Below are 23998 nucleotides of genomic sequence, written 5' to 3'. Positions count from 1 at the left end.
TTTATTTATTTATTTATTTTGCGGAACTGGGGATTGACCTCAGGCCCTTGCACTTTCCAGGCAAGTGCTTAATCTACTGAGCTATCTCCCCAGCCCCACCCATAGCATTTATGGTGTAATTCAATATATTCATTCTGCGGCATGATGACATCTGCAGAGCTGCTGGAGTCTGGCCTTGGGTGTGCAAAGAAAAGTCCTAACTTTGGGGTGTCCCAGACGCACGAGCTGCCTCTGTGCAGCTGGATAGGAAAACCTATCCTGTTTTTTAAAAAAGTCTTTATTTATTTATTTATTTATTTGGTGCAGAGGCTCACTGCACAGCTGGGACTCCTTGTGATCCTCCTGTCTCAGCCTCCCCAGCTCTGGGATTCCAGGCGCGCACCACCACGCCTGCTTTTGGTTCTGGGGCTAACATGGCATGTGGTACTGGAGATCAAAGCCAGGTGCTTGTGCTTGCTGGGCAGGCCACCAAGCTGTCTCCCCAGCCCTATTTGTCTGTCTTAAGCTAAGCACGAATGGCTTCATAGTGATAGTTGCGACTCTAAGCCAACATCAGAAGAGTCACTTTCCCTCTTGCTTGTTGTTTATAAGAAACTGGGCTCCATTCAGTATCCTTTAACCTAATGAAGGCTTCATTTTTAAATTTTATTATCATTTTTATGTTTGTTGGTACATATTGACAGTACATAACAGCTATGTTCATCATGAAGAATGTGTACACAGCATGTCTTAATTCTTTGCTTGATCATTTTTTATTTTGATAACCAAGATTTATTGAAGAGTCAGGGTCAGTTGTCCTGTGGAGCGTCCCACGTTGTAGGTGTCTGGTGGCCTGCTTGTGGTGCTGTGTGACCTGTTTCTCTGCCGCATGGCAGGCATTACAGTCCTCCAATCCCACTTTCCTTTTGCTATGATCTTTATAAAAGCTGTCATTCTTGGAGACCTACTTTGTGTGGAACAAGACAGTGTGTTTCCTTTTCATTATTTTGGGGCTGCAACCTCAGGGCTGTGTATTTCTTTCCCCACTTTGAGGATAAACTCATCAACCTCAGCTTGTCATGTGCAAGTCTGTAGAGCTATGCAGGGTCAGGCTGCAAGTTTGGACCCAGGTCTGTTATGTTGGGGACCAGAACTGCTGAGGTATGTCTCCACGGTAGGGCCCTGGTGCCTGTGTTTTTACCTGAATGGCTATATGATATTTGGCTTTTTAAATTTATGTTGCATATTTTGACTCACACTGCTTGTTTGCTTTTGAGTAGCTTAACACATTTTCATGCAGGGGCAGGTCCAAGATAAACCTGACAACTGAGGCCACCAAGGGCTTTAGAACTGATGGGCGTGACTCAAGGAGAGGATGAGTTTCTGCCCTTCTGAAGGACACCACTTGTCTCTCTCAAGAGCCGAGATCTTGACTAGAGCTGTTTTCCTTGCAACGATTCCAGGAATTCGTGCCCTTGCTGCATTTCCAGTGAGATTTGCATTTACTTTGGAAATTCAAGCACATTTTATCCAACCTACAGGCACTAATGAAAAGCTAATGAACTGCCGAGACACTGGTTCAAATAAATGATTACAATCGACAAGAGAAGTGCAAACATGACCCTGGTGAGTGATAATCAAGATTGAGTGGAAAGGGTTGATTTTATTATCACCCAAACTCGAAGGCTAGTTGCAGAATTGTGAATAGTAATGGAAACTGAAGATGGGTTATTATGTGAAATATTCAGCTCCTGTTAAAATAGGCCTGTGTTACACCAACAGCATTTTAGAATCATCATTTGCATTTGTATATTTATTTTTGTTTTTACATCTGGTTACCAGTCTCTTCTTTGAATCCAAATAATCATCTTAATTTTAGTAATCTAGATATTTACTCATTTAACTTTTACACTTTAGAATTAATTGAAGAAGAAGAATATGATTGTGAGTTTTTTTGGTAGCAATATCAGCCTTTGACTTATGGCCTTGACAGAAGGTGCTTTACAGTCTAGTGCAGATTTGAGAAGTTATTATGTATTACAAAGAAGCACCAGCTCTTCCAAATGTGTTCATTTCCTCCTGGCCTCTTGCGTGGGTGCTACACTCTGGGCAGCCGCAAGACAAGCCAGGAACATCTTCCTGGGCCCGGGTTTAAGAGAGCTAGTAAACAGAATGTAAAGTTTAAAAACAATTTAAGCTTTCTTGACTGAATACATATTTTAAACAAGTGCTCTATGACTGAGCTATGCACACAGCCCCAGTTGTTCAAAATATGGACTGATAAATCCCTACTAAACTATACCACTTTGTTCAGTTTATGTTTGAAGGCAAAAGGTCATCTTTGAAAAATAGAACTTGTCCTAAAATTTAAAAAAGGTTGATGCAAGGGACGGGTAGGTAGGCCCATTCCTCTGAGGAAGCCCGCATCCTTGGAGGCGGGGCACAAGCTCTGCCTCAGCAGTAGGACTTTGGCTCTGCACACGCACACAGACGCAAGCAGTGGAGCATCATTGCCACGTGAATGAAATGTGAGTATGTTACAAAGAGTCAAACGGCTGCACCTCTCTTCTCCAATTGTGTGGTAGGTGTGTTACAGTATGACTCCTGACTGCACAGAAAGTGACTGATGATGACATCTGTGACGTCCAAACTCCTGCCTAAGTGCATGGTGGTGATTTCCTGTGCTCTCACGCTGTGGAAGGAATAACCAGCCAGGTTGGGTCCATGGAGATCAGGGTTCTTCCTAGCTGGCTCACAGATCTAGCTGTTGGCTTCCCTACGCCTGCACATTAACTCTCTTGACAGTAGCACAGGGTCCAGGCTACTCCATAGAGTTGCTCTCCTGTCATGTATGATAAAATTAAGGTGAGTAACCAGGACCAAAGTAGTTCCCAGGATGGAGATCTTCAGATGCTAAAATCTAGAAACTGCAGAGCAAATTTAGACAAGCCGCTCACCTGGATGTGGTACTTGCTGTCACTCATGGTGAGAGAACATTCAGGGTATAAATTCCTGGCAACATTTTCTTGCAGGAAGCCAAGGGACAGATTTTTATGATTGTGGCCTTCTATTTCCATAAGATTTGGATAGAATCAAAGAACAGTTTCTGAAGTTATGCTACAAAAATGTTTTGATGGCTGGGGTGTTTTTTTACCCAAAATATTAATAAACATAGTAAGTGCTGAAAACTTGTTCCATGTGTCACCTGGGATGGCAAAACCTGGCCCCTGCTTCTTGACCCTAGGAGTACTGGGTAGACATGAGGTCCTCCTTCTTTGGAAATTTGTATTTCAGGTAGGAGGCCTCCAACTTGCAGTGGTTCAACATCCCACATTCTGATTTGAAGATAGTGTCAGAGTGGTATGCATTCAGTAGAAACTGCACTTCAAATTGTGATTTTTCCCCCCTGAGCTAAAGACACATGTTCAGTACACAGAGCTGTGGCTTCCAGTTAGCTATGAGATCAGTAGGGAATATGATCAACCCTCTTAAGATGTGCTGTTGCTTTTTTTTTTTTTTTTTGATAACTTTTTATCTTCCCATTGTGTCTACAAAATGTACATCTGTGTCTCCTGCTTTTGGCACATGAAATGCGTTTTCAACTTCTGATGGTTTATCTGGATTTAGCCTATTGTAAGTGGAGGAGCATCTGCATGCCTTTCTCTAGGGCTTGAGGACTGGTGGGCTCATGCCCACCACAGACCTGAATGGGAAGCACAGAGGAGCTAGTTGTCTCTGATCTCACATGTTTGAGGGCTTAGAAACCCAAATGCCAAGCCAGGAATGATGAAACAGTTCTGTAATCTCAGCACTCTGGGAGGCTGAGGTAGGAGGATCTGAAGTTTGAGCCTTGCCTGGACAATTTAGCAAAAGGCTGTTTTAAAAACAAATTTAAAAGGCTGGAGATACAGCTCAGTGTGAAGGCCTTGGGTTTAATCTACAGAACTGAAAACAAAAGATCACAATTGTCAGACAAAGGCAGTTTTCCTAAAGAAGAAAACAAGTGGAAATTTACCAAAAGGCAGAAATGCATGTTTGTCAAGCAAAGCAGGAAGTAAGGGAACAACCTCAGAATGACAGGGAAGAAGCCAGTGTGGAAGAATGTGAAATTTCTATACCTTTGAAATGACTTCGGGGAACAAGGCTTACTGGGTGTCATGGGTGTATTTAGATGGCTCCCCAGAGCCTCATGCGGTCATAGGGGGTGCTTTTCAGAGGGGGTGCTAGATCTACCGTGTGTGGTGCTGGTTCCAGAATATGTGATTGGTAAATCAGTGCACTGATTGGTCTGGCTAGGATTAAGGGTGTGAGTGCTCCACCTGCCCTAAGGCAGGCAGCTTGCGTGCAACATAAGGGGCACAAAGAGGGCTAGTAGGATCTCGCCTGCCTGCCTGTATGGACTGCTTCTCTTTCTCAGTCCCTCTGCCATGCCACCCTGCCTTGGAGCCAGCCGAAGTTGGACAGTTCTCCACATTGGGAACTAAATAAACTTGTCCTCTTTTAACTTTAGGTGTCAGGTGTTTTGTCTCCACAATGAGGGAAGTAACTAAGATGCTGGGCAGTTTCTTATCCTTGGTCACAGCAGAGCTTTCTGGGAGCAGGAGTTCCCATTTTGGGTCTTAAGAGTCCACCTAACACTTGGGCCACATCTGTCATGCTTTCTTGTGGCTCAACGAGAGTTCCATCTCAAAAGATTAATTTGAAGGCCGGGGAGATGGCTCAGTGGAATAAGCGCTTCCCTGGCAAGCGCAAGGGTCTGAGTTCAATCCCCAGTTCCGCAAAAAAAAAAAAAAAAGATTAATTTGTAATATAAACATTCTAAGACATTGTTTCTCAAACCTGAGAACTTGGTGACCACTTTGCTCTGCATTAATGGTCTCAGCTTTAGAAACATGTAAAGAGCTACAAGGTTTAATTCAGGCAGTGTGCTTATGTCAGCTTCAGGTTCAGATGTTTTTCTTCCTAGCCGCTTACCTGGCAATGCATGGATGTGCCTTTTGTGCAGTTGAGTATTCTGTAATTTGTAGTGTGTGATCCTGTTGGGGACTTTGGGTTTTATTTACGATAATGCTGCACAACTGTGAATTAGTGCAGTACCTCGAGCAGGTGAACAGGTGTTGATGAAAGGCAAGAATGTGGCTTTAAGCACATAAATATCCAGTAATCTTAAACCTTTCAATGCAAGGCTTGCTTGGGGAGGCCAGGATCGACAATGTCGACCTATGCACCTGGGAAACACAGCTTTTCGTAAGACTTAATGAGTGCCAGACCTATCACAGGTCTAAAGTCTTTTCCAAAACAGAAACAATGAAATGGTAGAGATCATTCATAGATTGCTGAATTCTATAATCAGAGAAAATTATGACTCCCTTTGAAAGACTTCACAGAATTCTTGAATTTTTCAAAATCAATACATGTGCTCAAACGGCATGCCAACTAGAGCTGTAGTAACCTCCTTGGTTTTTTTTTTTGTACCAGGGATTGAACTCAGCAACTTTCATTTGCCAGGCAGGCACTTAAGCAGCTGAGCTATCTCCTTGGCCTTCTTTTTTCATCAAATGGATTTTACTATTCCTAGATACTCTTATTCTCTGGGAGAGGCAGAGTAAATACATCTTCAACACAATGCCAGATAATAATAAGTCTTCAAGCACTACACATATCAGGGTGGGGGGCCACCTTGAAGGGTAAGTGCACCAAGTCATTACATAAATGAGTTGCTTTAGGTTATGAAGGGTGGGGGTATTGACACTAGGTTAGGAGAATGTCCACAGTGTAGCCCGAAAGATCACTGGGGCTTCGTCCAGGGAGAGTTCCCAAGGTTTCCTCTTTAGGACCCTTCGATCTTTCCAAGGTTGACGCTCAAGAGACAGACAGTGGAAGAGAAGGGGTCTCAGGATTCTTTTGGCCAGAATCTCCATCAGCTTCTCAGAGCCAGTCCTTGGAACCCCTGGTGGGGAATTCCCAGAGGTCCTCATGAGTGGAATTTAGATAAAAGAGGACTCTCTGGGAATTACTTTCATCTTGACTTGAAATAGTGCATTTTAACTACTTTTATGATGGAGAATAAAAATATATACTATTAAATAAGTTAGATTTTCTCTTGTGGATATGTGAACTAATGTAAGTAGCCTTAAAAGGAAATGTAGGTACATTTGTCCTTGCAATTTGGGGTTTGTAAATGCAAAGGAGATTTTTGATCAGTGGTTTGCTTATGTTATGGTTACTTGCAATGCTAGGGATGAACCCAGGGCTTCACACGTGCTAGGCAAGCTTACTGCCCCTGAGCCACACCTTTGGCTCCTTAGACATTAGTTTAGAGAGAAAGGGGCATCTGTGTTCCTTTTGAGGTATTTCACATGGTCCTTGAGTTGAGATTGGGGGTCACATTCCCGTAAGCCCATCCTATGCTGAAAATATCCTAAGTTGGAAATGCATTCAGTCCCACTGACCTACACGGCATCATGTTGAGCAGAGCCTCACAATTTGGGATGTCAGGTACTTCCCCTAGAGCTCGTGCCTCTGATCGGGAGCTACAGTTTGCTACTGTAGCTGCCCAAGTAGCAAGAGAGCTTCCTACCGCAAAGTACTGGCCTGGGAAAGATCACAACTCAAAATTCAAAGCATAATTTCTTCTGAATCCACATGGCTTTTGCACTGTCATTAAGTCAAAAAATTCCAAGTGGAGCCATCATAAACTAGGGCCTCCTGTATTAGATTCTGATTACTCTCTGCAACGAAGACATAACCTAAGCTGGCTGTGGTGGGGCACACCTACGACCCTTGGCGCAGTTCCAGTGGGTGACCCATTTTGCTTTCCCTTTCCTTCTTTTGTGCGTACTCCAGATTTAGAGTCACTGGCCTCTTTGGAGGAGAGGATGAGCTCCAATGAAGTTAAAGCTAGGTAAATTAGGCTTACTGTTCAGGGGTATTTTACCCCATCGCTTCCCTTTTCCTTTCCCTCTCTCCACATTCTGTCCCTCCATCTGTTCATCCATCAGAGGGGTTCCAAGGCAGGACTGCTGGAAGGAGGTGACCAGGATGCTGAAGAGGCACCAAGGTAGGAGACCCAGTGGTGAGCATTCTGAACAGGACAGAGAAGCGGTCCCCAAACCATGGAAGGCATGCGCAGGTGCTCAGATGTGGTGTGGGTGCTCAGGGTACGCAGAGAGCCAAGGCTGACCTTGGTGCTGGGGGCTGGGATGGCGTGGCCCAGGCGGAGCCACAGGAAGAATTTATTCTGATTGCAGAAAATGCTACCAACAGGAACATTCAGCAGAGCCAGAGTGGACAGAAGTGCTTTACATCAGCGTTCGGGCTGACAGGTGGAGGGAGCCTGCCACTAACCTCCCTTGTCTCATGCTCCTGTTCGCTACCCGTTTGCAGATGAGTGCCGTGCAGTGAGCAGTATTGTGACCAGAGAGCCACTTCAGACCAACGAAGGGTAAAGTTGAGGGCAGTTTGGCCTGGCTTTTCTGGCTATCAAAATAGCCTGTTCACACTGGGAGAAAATGCAAACGCACTTCAGATTTCCATTATTTCAGACTTCCTAATCAGCTTCGTCGTCTGTTCATCTCATTAATTTGGAGAATAGAAAATGAGAATTAGTAGACCCAGAATGAGAGGCAAATGGTTTGTTCTCTTTGCTCCTCCTCCCACTCCTTGCCCTTATGAAAATTGTAATTTCAATTCCGTGTGTGTGTGTGTGTGTGTGTGTGTGTGTGTGTGTGTAAATAGGCTTGGGAGATTTCATTTCCTTTTTAATTTGTTTACCATGTCTCTTAGGCTGTGTTCTATATGTTCTGTCCCTGTGGATGCTGGGGATTATAAGGTTATCATCAAACTAATGAGTTTACCATTGCTTGGTCTAAAACTAATTAGAACAAAAGTGGTTCTAACTAAGAAGATAACAATGTACAGTGTATTGATTATCAAAACTGTCCTGTTAATCAGCTGTGAAACTATCTCATTCATATTTATTTCTAATAAAAATAAATTTTAAAAAATGGTTCTATAGGTTGTCTGAATTTTCAGATGTTCTATTCAATAACTTTTAGTGTGTGGGTTGTGTTTTTTGTTTAAAGCATGCCTGTAAAATCTCTCTGGTGCAAGCTGTACAACTTTATTGTTAAAGAATGATTCAGACTCCTTTGCTGTGATTCTCTGGCAAAGGGTTCATGATGTCACAGGTGAATCCCACTCTATGTAGACCTGTTTCATAAAAATTAGATTCATGAAAAGCATAAGCTACATGGAATTCTTTATGTGTCTCCGAGAAGCTATACCTGCAGGGAGCTAGCAGGAAGGAGGATTATATAGCACTTCACAAAATTGATGCTGGAGCTCAGAGGCCTGGGTCCAACCCTTGGTTCCCTGGTTTCTAGCAGCAGCGTTTTCCTCAGGTTTGCTGACCTGGCCCTAAGCGCCCCTGTTGTATCTTCTTTAACATATTGGATATAGTAGTATCTCCTTCACCAGGTCCTTGTGAGGATGAGGCAAGCCTGGTGCATGGATGTAAAGCCTGAAAGACGATGTTGGAATACAGTCAGCACCAGCATTCCTGGAGAAGGCTGCATTTGAGAGCAGGCAGCAAAAGCCAACTTTGGCTAACTTCTGCCAGAAGGGGTTACTGGAAGGACATTAGCAGGGTGGCCCCCTGGGGGCAGGAATGCACGGACGCTGAGGACCCTTAGCACAGTTTCAATAGGTGACCCATTTCACTTTCTGCTTCCTTCTTTTGAGTATACACAAGAATCAGAGTCACTGGCCTTTTATTTTAACCCTCCCCTCCCTTCCCCTTCCTCCTCTTCTCTCCCCTCCCCTCCCCTTCCCTTCCTTTCCCTTGTCTTCCCCTCCCCTTCCTTTCTCTTTTTTCTTCCCTTTCTCCACATTCTGTCTATCCATTCATCCATCCATCTATCCATCCATCCTTCTGTCCATCCATCCACCAGCCTACCCACTTGTCCACTTGTCCATCCTTTCATAATGCTCCTAATGTCCCCTGGGTGTCAGCGCCATGCTGGCTAGCGTCTTTGAACAAAACGGGCCAGGCCTTTGCCTGAGTGTACAATCTAGATTGGAGAAGACAGACAATCAATAAGTGAGACATTTACTTGGAGATGAAGAGGGCTTAGAACTATGTCTTAGAGAGGGCCAGGACTCAGCTTTGATTGAGGACTCGTTGAAGACCTCCCTTAACTGATGGCATGTGAACTAAGACTGACAAGGGTGGGTGAAGCAGACCTAGAAAAGAGACACCTCTCCATGGTGGAAGCAGTTGGTGCCTCTAACTTAACTCTCTGAGAAAGACTTGTCATCTCTCCCTTTGTTCCGTGTTCCTGAGATTACCTGAAAGCTTAGTTCCAGTTGCTTTCTCTTAAATTGTTTTCTTGTTATCACTTGGATTTTGGAATATCAGAGCCTATATTGCCCAACCCCTCCTGGGCCTTGTGTCTCCATGAGGCCCTGTGCCTCCTCCCCAACTCTGACATAGGCGTGTACTCTGAGTTTTCCAGTCAGCACAACTGCTGTTCCCTCTTCCACTCCCAGCATTCCTGGCCTTTCCCCTCTGGATTGGTTTCTCCTTTGACACGATGTGTACGTAGTGGTCGCAGCTTGTACATAGGTTCTAGCTTCACAAGTCTGCGTCCAGCCCTGTTGTACGGGTGGAAATAGGTGGCCTTCCGGTGGGCCTGGATGAAAGCTGTGTCCCCGCTCCATAGGATGACCTGTCACTTTGTCTCCTTCAGTTGGTACTGTCCCTCAGCCCTGAGCCCTAGTCCTCAGAGCTGTCCTCATGCTGGCAGGGTGGACATTGCTTAGTCCTGTTATTTCACAAGGGGTGACCCAGGTACTTTCTTCTTCTGAGACTCGCATACAACGTGGTTTCCCATCATTGCTGTGTGGATGATGGGAACTCAACCCCTGGTTGGCCCTCCTAGGAGAACCTGTCAGTCTTAGGACAGAGGGGAAGAAGGACTTAAATTTACATGAAGGTGACGTTTTTAATGGGTTAGGTGTTACGTAAAATAGACACATAAATTTCAAATCCCAACTTCAGTGTAGGATACCCAAGTTTTTTTTTTTTTTAAAAAAATTACATATTAGAGTAGCTCAGAATGCAGAAGGCCTGCTTTTCCAGCTGTTAGTGTGAAATGGGTCAAGGTGTTGCTGTTTAGGGCAGGGTCAGTGCGGGCACGTGTGACCAGCTACCTGGAGAACCGCAGCCTCTGTCGGTCCTCACGCACCGCTTTTCAGCGTGTGTCACTGCTTGTGCATCTGATGACCCGTGACTATATTTCAGATTTTTATTTGGCAAGCATTAAGGGTGAGTGATAGCTATTTTTTTTTATTTTTTCATCATTTCTAAATGTAATGCTGTTCCTTGACATTTTCATTATACTAACTTTTACATCAGCTGGTGGATGGCAGCCCAGGAAGCCCCACATTATAAAATCTGTCATTCTTGGGGCTATTTATAATAGAGCGATACATTTGGAATATGGGCATGTGCTATGAAGAATAGCCATTTTTAAATTCTCTGTCTAATAATGTAGTTAAACAACTCAGAAATTTTGCTTTTCATCTTTGAGTAAAATAACCTAAGGAGAAAGGGAAGAGTGAACCTTTAAAATTCAAAATAATATTTTTACGTGTATACTTAGCTATTGGTTTAAAAAAAATGCCATGCAGGAACTAATGAGGAATTTATAAGGCTAGCCATGGGGGCTCTTTCTGATTAACTTTGTAGAAAGAAGACTGCTAGGGTTCTAGGGATATCATATGCTGGGTTTTGGGTTTGATCGTAATTTTATTCCACTGATTCGTAAACATGTCTGTTTTCTTAATTTATTTTACACTGGAAAGTTTATTCTCACAGTAGATAGGTAGGTACATATTGAAATATTTTTTCTTAATAAATTGTTGCTGATGATGTTCCATTTATATTGTGATCAATTAGTTTATCCCAGCGTTAAGGTGAAGAAAAAAAGGCTTGAAAAAGCGTCCCAAAGAACAGATTCCAGGGGCCCGGGCCATGCTGTGTGTGGGTTCTTGTCCACAGGGCAGGTTCTGCGCGGGGATGTGGCTCAGAGGCCGCTCCTGGGCTTTGGTGCAGGCTTCCCTGGGCTCCGTCCTCGGCACCCACCGAGGAGGTACGCGCTGCCGCTCCAGGCAGCCCACTGCCCTCCCAGCCGTCCCTGCCCCAACAACGCCTGGCTCCCGCGTGGGTGTTACTGCGCTCGTGAGAGTTCTGGAGAGGAACAGAATTAAAGTAAATTATACAAAGGACTTGGCAGGTAGGCTGACGGGATCGCGAGTGGCAGGGGCAGTGTCATGGGCAGTGTGAAGAGCAGACAAGTAGAGTGGCACCGCTACCGGTTTGCGTGGTGTGCCGGGCTGGGCAGACTGCCACAGGGCCTAAGGAGCTCGACAGCAGCACCCCAGGCGGGGTGAAAACCGCAGCTCCCCACCCCCAGAGGGACCACTGCATCCTCCTTTCCCTTTTGAGTGAAAATTTCTACTTTGCTTTAAATGGAGCTAACACGGACTAAAGCACCTGCTTAGGCAGACGGGGACCAGGGTTCAATCCCAGGCCTGATTGAGACTGGGCGTGGTGGCACGTGCCTGTAATCCCAGCACTTGGTAGGCTGAAAACAGGAAGATTGCTATGAGTCCGATCTGTGTAGTGAGACCCTGTAGACCCTGTACTAAATACATGAAAAAAATAAAATAAAATAAATGTAACTAACAATCAAAGACACAGTCACACAGATTCAAAGATAAACCAAGCCCTCACAAGATCACTAGACCAGCTTCCCATCTCCACCGGAAATCCTGAAGCCCGGGGTGTCTGTGACCCCACCATCACTTATCTATAGCAGGCAGTAAATCAGAGTGCTGGTGGTGTACCCTGACTGTGAGCGGTCCTGCTCTACCTTTGTATGGCGTGCGCCACCTCTAGTTCTTATCGTTGTAGTGACGTCTTGGTAAGTAGGTGCATAGTATTTTGAAACATGTCAATGTTTGTAATATTTCCTGGTGTTAGTCTATTTCAGTCCTTATGACAGAATACTAGGTTTGAGGTATTCTGTTAAAAAGAAAATGGGGGTTTACATTGGCTTGTGGTTTTGAGTTTGGGAAGTCCAAGATCAGGCCTTGTACTGCTCATCATAAGGCAGAGAGAAGAAGCGATCCTGTGAGGCAGAGAAGGCAAACCTCCTGGAGCAGCCTCACTCCCAGCAGCCCTCTCTCCAGGTGACTAAGCCAGTCTCTTGAGAACAAGCGTCACTCCCCCAAGACAGACCTTCCTCCGTGCATGAGCTTCTCCCCCACGACCAAACCCTCCCTACTAGGTGCCCCTCCCGACCCCCATGCAATGAGCATGAGAGTTCAGCATGACTTGGGGGTTGGGGAAGCGTCGCAATCCTATAGTGACTTCAAAAAGCCACTGGAGTAAATAGCCCACCGGTTAATAAAAATAGAATACTCTTTGAAAACAACTCTGCTTCATGCACTCAGTGAGGCTGAGAGGAAGCTGCCCTGCAGAAGAAGACACCCATTAAATGCCACGGAAACAGCAAATCGGCGAGGAAGAAACCAGATTGCTGAGAGTGGATGAGTGAGCGCGGAGACCAGCTGGAGCATTGCTTTTGGAACACGGAGAAATGAGGCGAGCGTGGGTACGGTTTAAGAGAAAAGATAAGCTCGTGGTGGATATATGCAAGACATCGGATAGAGCAGGTGTTTTGGTTTTGCTGTTCTAGAAAAATTTCTGAATTTTAGTAATTTTTAAAAAATCAAAGATAAACATTAAATAAGAAAACAATCGGCTACTTTTCAAGACAGACAAGTCAGATTGGTGCTAGGTTTGAATCCTTGAGACTAAATGCTGAGGAGGATGTGGCTGCATTTACAAATTTTAAGCAAGATTTCTCCAGGTTTTCTGTATTTTCATTCATGTCGATGGGCAAATGAAAGTGATTTTCTGAAAAACAATGGGTTGAAAGTCTCTGAATAACATTGCTAAAGGAAAAAATTGCATGAAGTACATAAGCCAAGTGAAAAACATTATGAATAAAGAAAAATCAGGCAATGGGAAGCATTGTTATTAACAATGCAGAAGTGAGCAATTAAGTCAGTAAAAATCTAAAGTTAAGTTTGAGTTGTTGAAATCAGAGAGGTAGGGTGGGGTAGAAAATCCAGTTATACTGCAAAGATCTGTAAATATACATGCATCTGAGTATTCTTACTAGCTATATCATTGCAAGTACGTGCTTTGACATTTAGTTAGAAAATTGGTATATGATTTCCAGATTACTGGAAAAAGAAAGCAAAAATAAGAAAATTGATTAAAGAAATAAAACTAATATAATAAGGCAAAAAATAAGACGGCAAGAAGAAATCAGATATGTCATTTGCCACAGTAAACGTGAGTTGCTTACTGTCCCCTCTCTCAGGACAGTGCTCTGGATTGAGACAAAGGGCAAAAATTGGACAGATTCTGTTGACCAAAAATATACCTAAAATAGCAGACCAAGGCATCTGCTAAAAACCAAGGAAAAGAATGTAGGACTACCAGTGTAACGTGAAAAAGAATTCCATAGGAAAAAAAAAACTCTAAACAGAATAAAGAGACTTATAACTATATAAAAGTGTTACAGTCATGAGAAATATTTGGAAATATATTGTCTGATGAGTTCTGATGGCAGCAGTAGGACAGACCAAGTCAGAATGACAAAAGCATGGCGGGTTGGTGAAAACAAGACTTTTGCAGAGGCTTGCGATACACATACTATTCTTGTGCTGACAGTGAGAGACAAACTGGGGAGGGCTGCAGTGGGAATCTGAGTGGAGGACAACCTGTAGAAAGGTATGAGTTGTCCAGGAAGGCAGATGTGCTGAGGTTCCGAGTCTGGGTCCTGCTTGGACCCTGTCCACCTTTTCTTCCCCACCTCCTGGTTAAGAGTCAGCTAAATATAGCCGTTCCTCTACATGTGCAGGTTCAGCATCCTCGGATTCAACCAACTGCTGATGCAAACTATTTAAAAACCACATAGGAACTCTTCGTCTTGCTATTATTCCCTAAGTGACAACTAGTTACATATCATTGGCATTGTATTAGATGTTATACGTCATCTAGGGACTACTGAATGTATGCAAGAGGGTGTGCAGATGCTGGGCCAGTGCTAGACCATTTCTATAATCCATGGCCTTAGGTGTGAGAGGAGTGTGCTGGGACTGGTCTCCAAGGGTACCCACATATAACTTTAAGCCCAGAATTCACTGCCTCTTAGAGACCAACTCTACCTTTGCAAGGATGGAAATTTTGTTTGGATAATGTTTGAGAATTCATATGTGCTGCAATAGATAAGAATGAAAAAGTGGGAATCTCACTCTTCCTTGTCCATCCCCTACTGTCCAACCACTCCCGGCATTATGTCACTGTCATCAGCATTTCTGCTAAGTGGGGGCTCCTAAATACGAATCACGTGTGCAACTGCGTGGCATTAAGGGGACACGCCTCACTTTTCCATTTCAAGCTGTGGTCTCCGTCTCTCTGACTACACTGGTGATTCTCTCTTTGTTTCACTACTTTAAAGGCTGTGGCAGTATGCACAAGAATTTCATTGAAAAAAAGTTAAGAAAGCTCTCCAGGCCTCAGTAGTGGAATCAGAGATTGTGTGTGTGCCTCTCCTGAATGTGTGTAAAATTTGTACAAACATATCTCCTATGAAAACTATTTGTCATTGGTAGACTTACTACATGGGAGGTGCCTTGGGATGTCAAGTTCCATCCTTTGTGTTATGAGTCTTTAAAAACTTTCTCCAAGTAAATCTGATCTTTAGCAAGTTCAAGTGACACTGTCCTTTCTTCTCCCTGTTTTTGATGCTCATTTGTTGAGTTATAAGTGGCTAACACAGCCTCAAACCATCTCTCTCTTGCTTTTTTTTTTTTTTTTTTAACATAGGATCTCGCTATGCAGTTCACACTGGCCTTGAACTCACAGTGTAGCCCAGGCTGGCCTTACACTCACAACAGTCCTCGTGCCTCAGCCTCCCGGGTGCTGGAATTATGGGCATGCACCACTATGCCCAGCTTTCTGTCACCTCTTGCTGTCCTGTTCCTGAGAGGTTAGAGCTAGACCAGAAAGGTAGAAGATGTCAGTAATCACGTCTGCCTCATCTTCCTCAGGATCAAATACATCATGAGCTAAACTGAATGTCTGTCTGTCTTTGAAGGAATGATGCTTCTTATATATATTTTAACGGAAAAACACACTGTGTGCCTTATCTTTATTTGTAAGAATTGAACTTTATGAATAGAAAACAGTCCAGGCATAAATACACTTGAATATATCCATTGGTTTCTATGTGTGTCAGCTCTGAGGGTGAATTTTACTTTGTTCTCTGTAATTTTTCATATTATCTAAATTTACCAATATCAATATATATTATTTGTATAGTCAGAAAAAGCTATTTCCTTGTTGAAGGAAAAAGAGAAATCTTACCTTGTCACTCTCTGACTTCCCACTGTAATTTTCTTTGCCAACATTTCCAATTGCAAGTGCAGAGAGCGACTCTTATGCAAGATGTTAAATATGTATTTTGAGTACAAAAATGACTCCAAGGTCGTATGAGGGAAGGTCTGCTTATTCAAGGTTGAGCCACTTTCTTTTCTGTCACATGTGCCAGAACTTGGCCACGTGTTTATTATTCTGGTGGGCATTGTGACTCCTCATGGGGACGATGCGCTATGTTGTATCTTCTCAGGTCTCATCAGCTCTGGAGCCCTTATGCCAGCCCTGAGAAGCTGGCATTCTCTGAAAACATTTTCACATGCATTTACTTGTTCCTAAAGCTTTCCCTGGATTATATATTTCAGAGTGTACCCAGCACCCCCGTAGCCCTCCCAGGTCTACATGATTGGCTGAGATGTGCGCCCGATTTGCTGGACGCCGTGTCCAGTGTCCCTCTCGTATTTGGTTCTAATGCTGTGGACCTAGGGCTTCCTCTGAACCCACTTGTGCTGGGCTGTCTTAGCGCTGCCTTCCTTGAATTTGGCTCTCTCAAAACCTATGTGAGTACTTGTCATCCACTTCCCGCCTTGTTTTACCAATATGAAGGTTTCTCTTTCCAAGGTGGGGGTGGGGGGAGAAGCAGCAGCAGCAGCCCTGGTGACTTTTGAGGGGAGGTGGCAGGGTCCAGACAGTCTCCCCTGCACAGCACGGAGCCAGGAGCTGCCAACACTAAAGAGCTCCAAGGGGTCTTGGCCTTGCAGCCACTAGGAGTCTTTTTTATTCTCTCATTTAATATGTGAACTTGCTGGTTTTTTCTCCTCCATACTCCAGACTTATTTTGCTGTTTTCTCTGTTCAAGTCCAAGGATTTAGCATTTCTTTTCTTTTTCTTTATGTATTTGGCACAGGGTCTGTTATGGTTTGTCTCCAGGTGTCCCCCCAAAGCCTCATGCAGTCATGGGGTAGACTTCTGGAGTTTGTGATTAAATCATGATCCACTGGGACTGTGGGTGATCCAAGGCTGGGATTATGGATCTGAGTACTGCTGAGATTACGGGTGTGAGTGCTCCACCAGCCCGAGCCACCAAGCCTGATGTAACATATGAGAGAGGGACAGACTTCCTCTCTAGCCATTGTTGCCGCTGCTCCCGTTAGCTCTCTCGCTCTTTGCCGCTGCCAGAAAAGGTTGCTCTCTGCCCTGCGCCGCTCTTCCTTTGAGCCAATTGAGTACGGGCTGAAACCTCCAGTAACTGCGAGCTAAATAATCCTTTCATTCCTTCACTTTGGGTGTCAGGTATTTGTCCCAGCAATGAGAGAAGAGTAACTGAGACAGGGTCTCACTACACAGCTTGGACTTGTGATGATCCTCCTGCTTTCAGCCTCCCCAGTGCTGGGATTACAGGTGTGCACCACCACTCCCAGACTTGGTGGCTGGCTCAGCACACCCGGACTTGTTTGTCGGCATGCCATGTGGTGCCAGACATCGAACCCTGGTCCCTGCACTTAGTCCGCTGAGCTATGTCTCCAGCCTGGAGTTAGTATTTTTTTTCCCTGTATAATTAAGAGACTAGCTCCAGAAGTCTCTCCTCCTGTCATGATGAGATCAAGCCCTGGAATGACAGATAATCGATATACAAGATCCTTATGTTAGGCGAGAGGCAGCGCTCAGGGCAGGGAGCTGGTGTGTCCCGACTGCAGGTTGTTTCCCAGGCCCCACCGTGTGGCCCAGCATCTGGTGTGGTTCTGGCGCTTCTCCAGTACTCACAGTCCGTTACTCATGAAATAGTAATTGCAGAAATTTGCTGATCTTGACCCTTTCAGTGTGTGGGGGTTACAAATACTGGATTTTCTTTTTCCCTATGCTATCATGAGAAATGGGGAGCTTCAGAAGTTTTGGCAAAATGTAGGAGAGTGAATGCACTTTGTTAAAAAATAAAATGTAGAAAGATCAGTGGTTTCCCTACAGGTATGATAGACTCTATAGAGTTATGTGATTTGAGCACTTTAAGTTTTATGCTGGTAAAGGGAAAATATTCACATGTACTTTAAAAGAATTAATTTCTGTGTCTTTTCATGAAGTAAAGGCATAGTTTGTAAAGCACATGGAAGGGTCCAGGAGTGGCCGTCCTATTGGCCAGGAGGGCACTCCTTTGAGTCTTCATTTTTCTGGGGTACTCATCCCGTCCCCACGTTTCTCAGAGGGACCGAGACCGTTCTATACTCTGTTTGTCAGTGTAAGACGCGAGTTTAGGCTTGGGACGCTGGCCAGACCCGGGTGTTGCTCTGTCCCTCACTCTCCCTTCCCTCTGCTTCCCATCCTTAGTGTCCGTGGGGCGTGGCTCGAGCCTCCACTTAAATCAGTATTGGGCTTTCTGTCACCACCCCTGTGCACATACAGTGGTCCCTTGCTTATGGCGGTTATGTGCCAGACACCCCCGCGATAAGTGAAAACCAGCGAAGTAGCAACCTTGCATTTATTTTAGTACTTATATATATTTTAAGGTTTTATAAACCCTTCCCATACTTTGTTTATGTATTTAGTACAGGGTCTATAGGGTCTCACTACACAGATTGGAGTAGTCGTTCTTCTGTTCTCAGCCTCCCAAGCACTGGGATTACAGGCGTGCGCCCCACGCCCAGTCTCAGCACGCCGGGAGGTGGGGCTGGCACTGCAACGTGGGTCCAGCTGCCGAGCTATCTGGCCAGCCCACCTTCCCACACTCTTATAGACCTTTCCCACACTTTCAAAAACACTTCTAATGTTCTTTACCGTTTTCTAAACACGTAAACCTACGTAATGTTAACAACATCCGTATACTGTATGGTTCTGCAAAATCTCGTGATATAGTGAAAAATCCGCGATAAATAATTTAGATTAATAGTTTTTGAAAACCCACAAAACAGTGAATCTGAAAAAATCAAACCACAAAATAGCGAGGGACTGCTGTATTGTTCATGCTAGAGCTGTGTAGGACAGTATGATTGTGGCCTGGCTTTTTCTCTGAAGTGGATGTTTGACTTGGCTTTTCACTGGCTTAATCAATACCTCCCTTATGGTAGTCTAGCAGAACTTTGTACAAGGTCACTTGTAGCAGGTAATCTCCCATATCCATTTCCTGCTCGGAAATCTCATTCTCCTTTTTTGGTTAGTGGCTTTCTAGGCCTGCCACACAGCTTTCATCCGGAACTCTCCTCGGCTGTGGTCTCAGGACTTCTCTGGGTTCATTTTCTAGACCTCAGGCCTTCATAACCTGCGTGACCTTCACGGCCTGCATTAGTTTCATCTAAAAAGATGCAATAATGGTCAAGGTCAGGGGGGCGGCCTTGCCTTGACCCATACTTCTGCAGTGTGGACTGGAGCCAAGCGATCCCTCAAGCGCAGTCTTTTTATTTTAACCCCTTCAGGGAATAACCCTTAAGAATTCTACTGGGCAAAGAGAGGAGTGTAGACTGTTTCCAAGCAACTTTTCCAGGGAGCTTGCGGGTTAGCTCAGTCGTTTAAGCACCTGCTTGGGCAAACTCGGTCAGGTATAGGGGACCACGGTTTGATCCCCAGCTCCACATGCCTTACCAGACATGCCCTTAAGGCACCCTGAGCCAGCCCCTGACCTCCTCCCATCCTTCCAATCAGTTTTTTCAGTTCTCCATGCCTGTTCTAATCCCCTTTCCTAACTGTTACAAAAAGAGCTGAAGATGGCATCTTCATTTGCTTTTAAGTAACTAAATACCTGAGGCTGGGTACTGTTAAGGAAATGATGTAAGCCTCACAGTCCTTTCTGAGGGCAGAGCCCCCAGGAGACCTGAGGACCTGAGGCTCTACTTAAAGGTCTCACAGCCTCACCACCATTGCACGGGAGACCAAGCCCCCAGGGTATGAACCTCTGAGGAGGCACTGAGACCATACCTAACTCTCAGACCACACCGAGGCCCCAGCATGAGTTGGCCTTTGACAAGACAGGGCCTTACGGTTGTGTGACCCCAAGCTTGCTGCTGGCCCAGGACTTCCACTGTGAATCTCGGTGACACTACCTGGTCGGGTAGCCCCATACAGCTTTGTTCTGGGAGTTCCACCCTGCTTGTGTCCTCTGAATGGCAGACCCTGACCTTAAAGCCCTGGGTATGTCACACTGTCAGGGACTTTCTGTCCCATACAGTCACATCCAAGCACCACCCAAAGAAGCTCGGGTGCGCTACTGACAGTTTTGCCTCCTTTCCTGGGACCCCGAATTCCTCCATCCTCTTGTATGAAGTCAGCCTGAGTCCCAGAGCTGCCCACGGATGCCGGGGTCTTTGGGTCCTCTGAGACGTGCAGATTGCTCCCTCCTCTTCACAGCTGCTGTTGCTGTGCTGGGATTCATTTCTTTGACTTCTGCCAGATCAGTACCACCTGTCTGTCACTTTCAGAGACTCAAAAGTTCGGTCACAGTCAGTTTTCATTTGTTGCTTCCATCAATCTTCAGTTCATCCTGCTTATCTGTGATTCCTCTGGGCCATTTTTTTCTTTAGCATAGATTCGCTGGTGACAAATTCTGCTTTGATTGCCTAAAAATGGTCTTTATTTCACCTCTCCTCTTTGAAGGGTATTTTCTTGGTTATAGAATTCTAGGTTGGCAGTTATTTTCTCTCAGGCCTTATAAAGTGGTCCCGTCATTTCTGCTAGAAATTGACCATTAGTCTTTTTGTTACTTCTTTGAAAGGTGTGTGTGTATATGTGTGTGTGTGTGTGTGTGTGTGTGTGTGTGTGTACACTCCTTTGCTATTTTGAGATATTTCCTTTTTTTCAGTATTTTTTTCTTTCGTGTAGTGGGTTAGTTTGGCTTTGCAGAGTTTTATGAATAACTTGTGGTTTTGCATTTTGTTTTAGAAAATTCTGAGTAGAAGTACCTGGAATACTGCATCAGGAAGGCTCTGGGGAGGGCAAGTTTTCTCAGTCCAAAGTTATGTGGTGACAAATGAAGCTGATCTCTGCTCCTTCTGCATGAGCTGAGTGATTTCACGTCACTACTTTCTAGCTACGGGGACCAAGCCCTTAAAGAAATGGGAAGTACAGCAGCACAAGCACTGCCTTTGTACGTGGGGAGAGCTCGCGATGTTGCAGAAAAGGGTAGGTTTTTAGTGAGGCTGCTATTAATGTTTTGATAATATATTAGGTTCTCTGACCATTGTGAGTTTGTGCAGTGCGTAACTTAGATTTAGAGTAGATTCCATAATCACATGTCTTTGAAGCATGTATGTTGCAAATTCTGAGTAACTTCTCCCGATCATTCTTCTAAAATGTTCTAAATTACTTCTGTTTTCACATTTGTTGGTCTGCTACACATTATTACATTCTGATTTTTTTTTTTTTTTGCTGAGCAAAATATAATAGCTTTTGTGGACTATAACTCCATTGATGGTGTAATCAAATATTTAAAATAGAATTGCAGAGTTTTGCCGAAAATGCAATTAAAGAACGAGTGAATGCCTGTGTTCCCACTGCTGTTTGTGCCTCTCCGTTGCAGGGTAGAGTTATTAGAGAAAATCAAATCTTGATTTGAGAAGATTTATATGGAAGATAGTCATGAATTATACTTACAAGATAATATGTGCCTACTTATCTATTGTTACCATATGAAAATTTATTTTTTTCCTTTTTTTTTTTTTAAAAAAAAAACCCCTCAGATTATTATGTATTAGCTTGGAGACAAAACAGTCTTACTTCAGTATGAAATCCCTTCTTTGATATGACTTTCCAGTATTGATTCTTTCATGGAACTGATTAAGTCTCTCTCTAGTAACTTCACGATGTACTCGGCTGGTGTTCTGGAGCAGGCTCCTTCGCACCTTGGAGACTTGATTGCTTTGTAAGAAGGGAGGTGCTGTGGCCCTCCCTGGTGATCCCGAATGGCATCATCTTTCTGAAAGCCTGTGGCAGAGCTGTCCCTGGGGTTCTACTAGGAAGCTCACCGAGAGCTTTCCCTTCATGCTGCGCATTTCCCTGCGTTGTCATCGTCTTAGGAAACTAGGTGATAGAGCTGTAAAGAGCTTGCGAGGAAGAGCTGAAGAGATGGTTCAGCAGGAGCGCACTGCAGGCCGGACTTGCAGGTGGTGGGACCTGGTCACAATGGAGTTCGGAAATTACAGTTTCTGACCAAGTGATTCAGATTAAAAATCCAGACAAATAGTCAGTGGGGTAAGAGAGATGTATCATTTGAGCAATAATCTGCTGTACCAGATAGATTACTTTCAGATGAGGAATCTGACTGAGAGCTATGAACATAAAAGAAGAAGGTGCTGTAACCAACAGTCAAGTCAAGAAGGAGCAGGACGAAGGCTACATGACACGTGGTGACACAGGCGCACCCTGAGTACGCGCACTGCGTCTGCTGGCCCCTCTGCTTCTGTTGAGTCTGTTTACCTTATGCTGCTGTTTACCTGTACTGCAGCCTAGTAACTTACACTGTCTGTATGGAGTCTATTCACCTTTCACCTCGGTGGTAAATAAGCGAAGAGAAAAATCTCAAACAATGTGCTCGGTGGATATTTTGTAAAACAGTGTAAAGGCTGCAGAGCTAGAAGTCCCAGCAAATGTAGCGCAGCACGCAGATGCGAATTCCGGGAAGTCGGGTTCTCAGTAGCACTCAGGAAAATCAGGCTGCTTGGAACGGGAAGAGCTAATTCATTTGCTGTTTAAACTTTTTGTGTGCCCAAGTAATAGAAGTTTTGGGGGTGGAGTCAGTAGAAGGGTACTAAATAGGCTAAGTAAATTCTAAATTGGTAGACAAAATTAAGTTAGAATCAATAAAAAATTTGAAAACCAAGGAAGAACATAAAAACAGAAAAATGAAGGAATACCATGAAAAAGAAAAGACCCTGCTATTTCAGTGACCTCAAGAAATATAAACGGAGCAAACCTACTTGTTAAAAGTTACGGGTTGTCAGAGCAAACTGAAAAGGAGTATGCTCAGTTGTGCGCTCTTTCGAGAGATATGCCTTAGGCTTTAAGGGCCGGCAAATAGCCGAGCAGGCTAAAGCACAAGTTTGGGCAGAGCGCTGCAGCTGGGGGCCCATTCGCTTGCTCTGCCTGCCCCGCCCCCGGGCTGGCTGAGACCGCAGTTGAGACTGGGCGTGGTGGACGCACCTGTAATCCCAGCTCTTGGGAGGCGGAGAACAGGAGAATCACTATGAGTCCGATCTACAGAGTAGACCCTGTACCAACTGCATAAAAAAAAAAAAAAAACAAAACCCAAAACCAAGAACTGTGCCTTAAGCTTAGAAAGCGTGATGGTGAAAGGGTCTAAAACATAAGCTAGACCGACATTAACCAAAAATTATTGGCAGAGCTACTTTAGTATCAGACAAAAGTCTCTAAGTCAAAAATCTTTGCCAAAGAAAGGCTCATTTTATACACCAAACTAACTACGTAACTGCAAAGTACATGAAGAAAACCTTGAAAACCTGCCGTCAAAAGGAGCGATCTTAATGTAAAACAATTATTGATTGATCTATGGAATAGAAAATTTAAAGTAATTCAACACTGAAGAAAATGATTGACAAAGTTGATGTAATTGACACACAAGGAGTGATAAAACTTAAAGTTAAATTTGAAATAAGAAATATTTAGTGCCGTAAAAAATCTTGTTGCCATTAATTCCCTTTAAAATATTCTTCTTCATTTCAAACATGTCATAATTCCCTTTTTTAAAATGAATTTGGTGCAGAGTCTCACTACATCGCTCAGACTCATAGTGATCCTCCTGTTTTCAGTTTCCCCCGCACTGGGGTTGCAGCCGTGTATCACCATGCCCAGACTCAGTTGCTGGCTCAGGCCACCTCTGGAGCAGGGCTGCCACAGCATGCCAGGGATTGAATCCGGGCTGCTGCATCTGCCTAAGCATGCACTGTCATCCACTGAGCTATTTGGCCAGTGCTTCTTGCCACTTTCTGAAGTACTTTCTGAAGTATCAGTGTTTCTTGGGACTGCCTCAATCTCCTGAGCTGATTCAAAATGTTTGCTTCCGTTTTGATCAGATAACAACGTGACAGTGTGTCCTCTTCATCCACCTTATTGGTGGATGAGTTGTAGCATGGGAGAGGCAGCTCAAAGCTAAAGAGGCATGTGAATATGGGCGACTCCAGAGGGCTTCACAGAGAAGTGGACCAGAGGAGCAGAGCAGTGGAGGCTGCAGGCTGTGCTGGCTGTTGAGTGATTCTAGTCAAGTGTCCACAGGAGAGTGATGGGCCAGTTGCTGCATTAGAAAGGGACCGAATGAACCCAGGAGTCAGAGCACCTGTAAGTTGGTTCTCCTCTAGGGTTCCCAGTGTCAGGATGAGGCACAGCCATGGGAGATGCCCATGGCCAGGGGGCTGAGTTCAGGCAAGTGTGAGCTGCCCAGAATGATGGGGGCTGAACAGCTCAGGTCCTAGACCCCAGCCAGAAACTGGGATTAGCCTGAGCTTCAGTATAGTTGAAAGAGCAGGCTTTCTGGATTAAGCACTCTTCTGTAATTCTGGGTTTTTTTTT

The 23998-nt window shown here is 44.5% G+C and overlaps 1 protein-coding gene across 1 annotated transcript in view; it reads left to right on the top strand.

Annotated features, from left to right (window-relative positions):
• Nucleotides 1-23998, top strand: part of Fam189a1 (family with sequence similarity 189 member A1) — a gene marked incomplete at its 5' end in the record, with an annotated part of 478529 nt that overhangs the window by 170577 nt on the left and 283954 nt on the right. The gene's annotated exons all lie outside the window — the stretch shown is intronic.

The sequence above is a fragment of the Octodon degus genome, unplaced genomic scaffold (assembly GCF_000260255.1).
Source record: "Octodon degus isolate 3935 unplaced genomic scaffold, OctDeg1.0 scaffold00002, whole genome shotgun sequence".
NCBI lineage: Eukaryota > Metazoa > Chordata > Mammalia > Rodentia > Octodontidae > Octodon > Octodon degus.
This window is presented reverse-complemented; position numbering and strand designations above follow the sequence as displayed.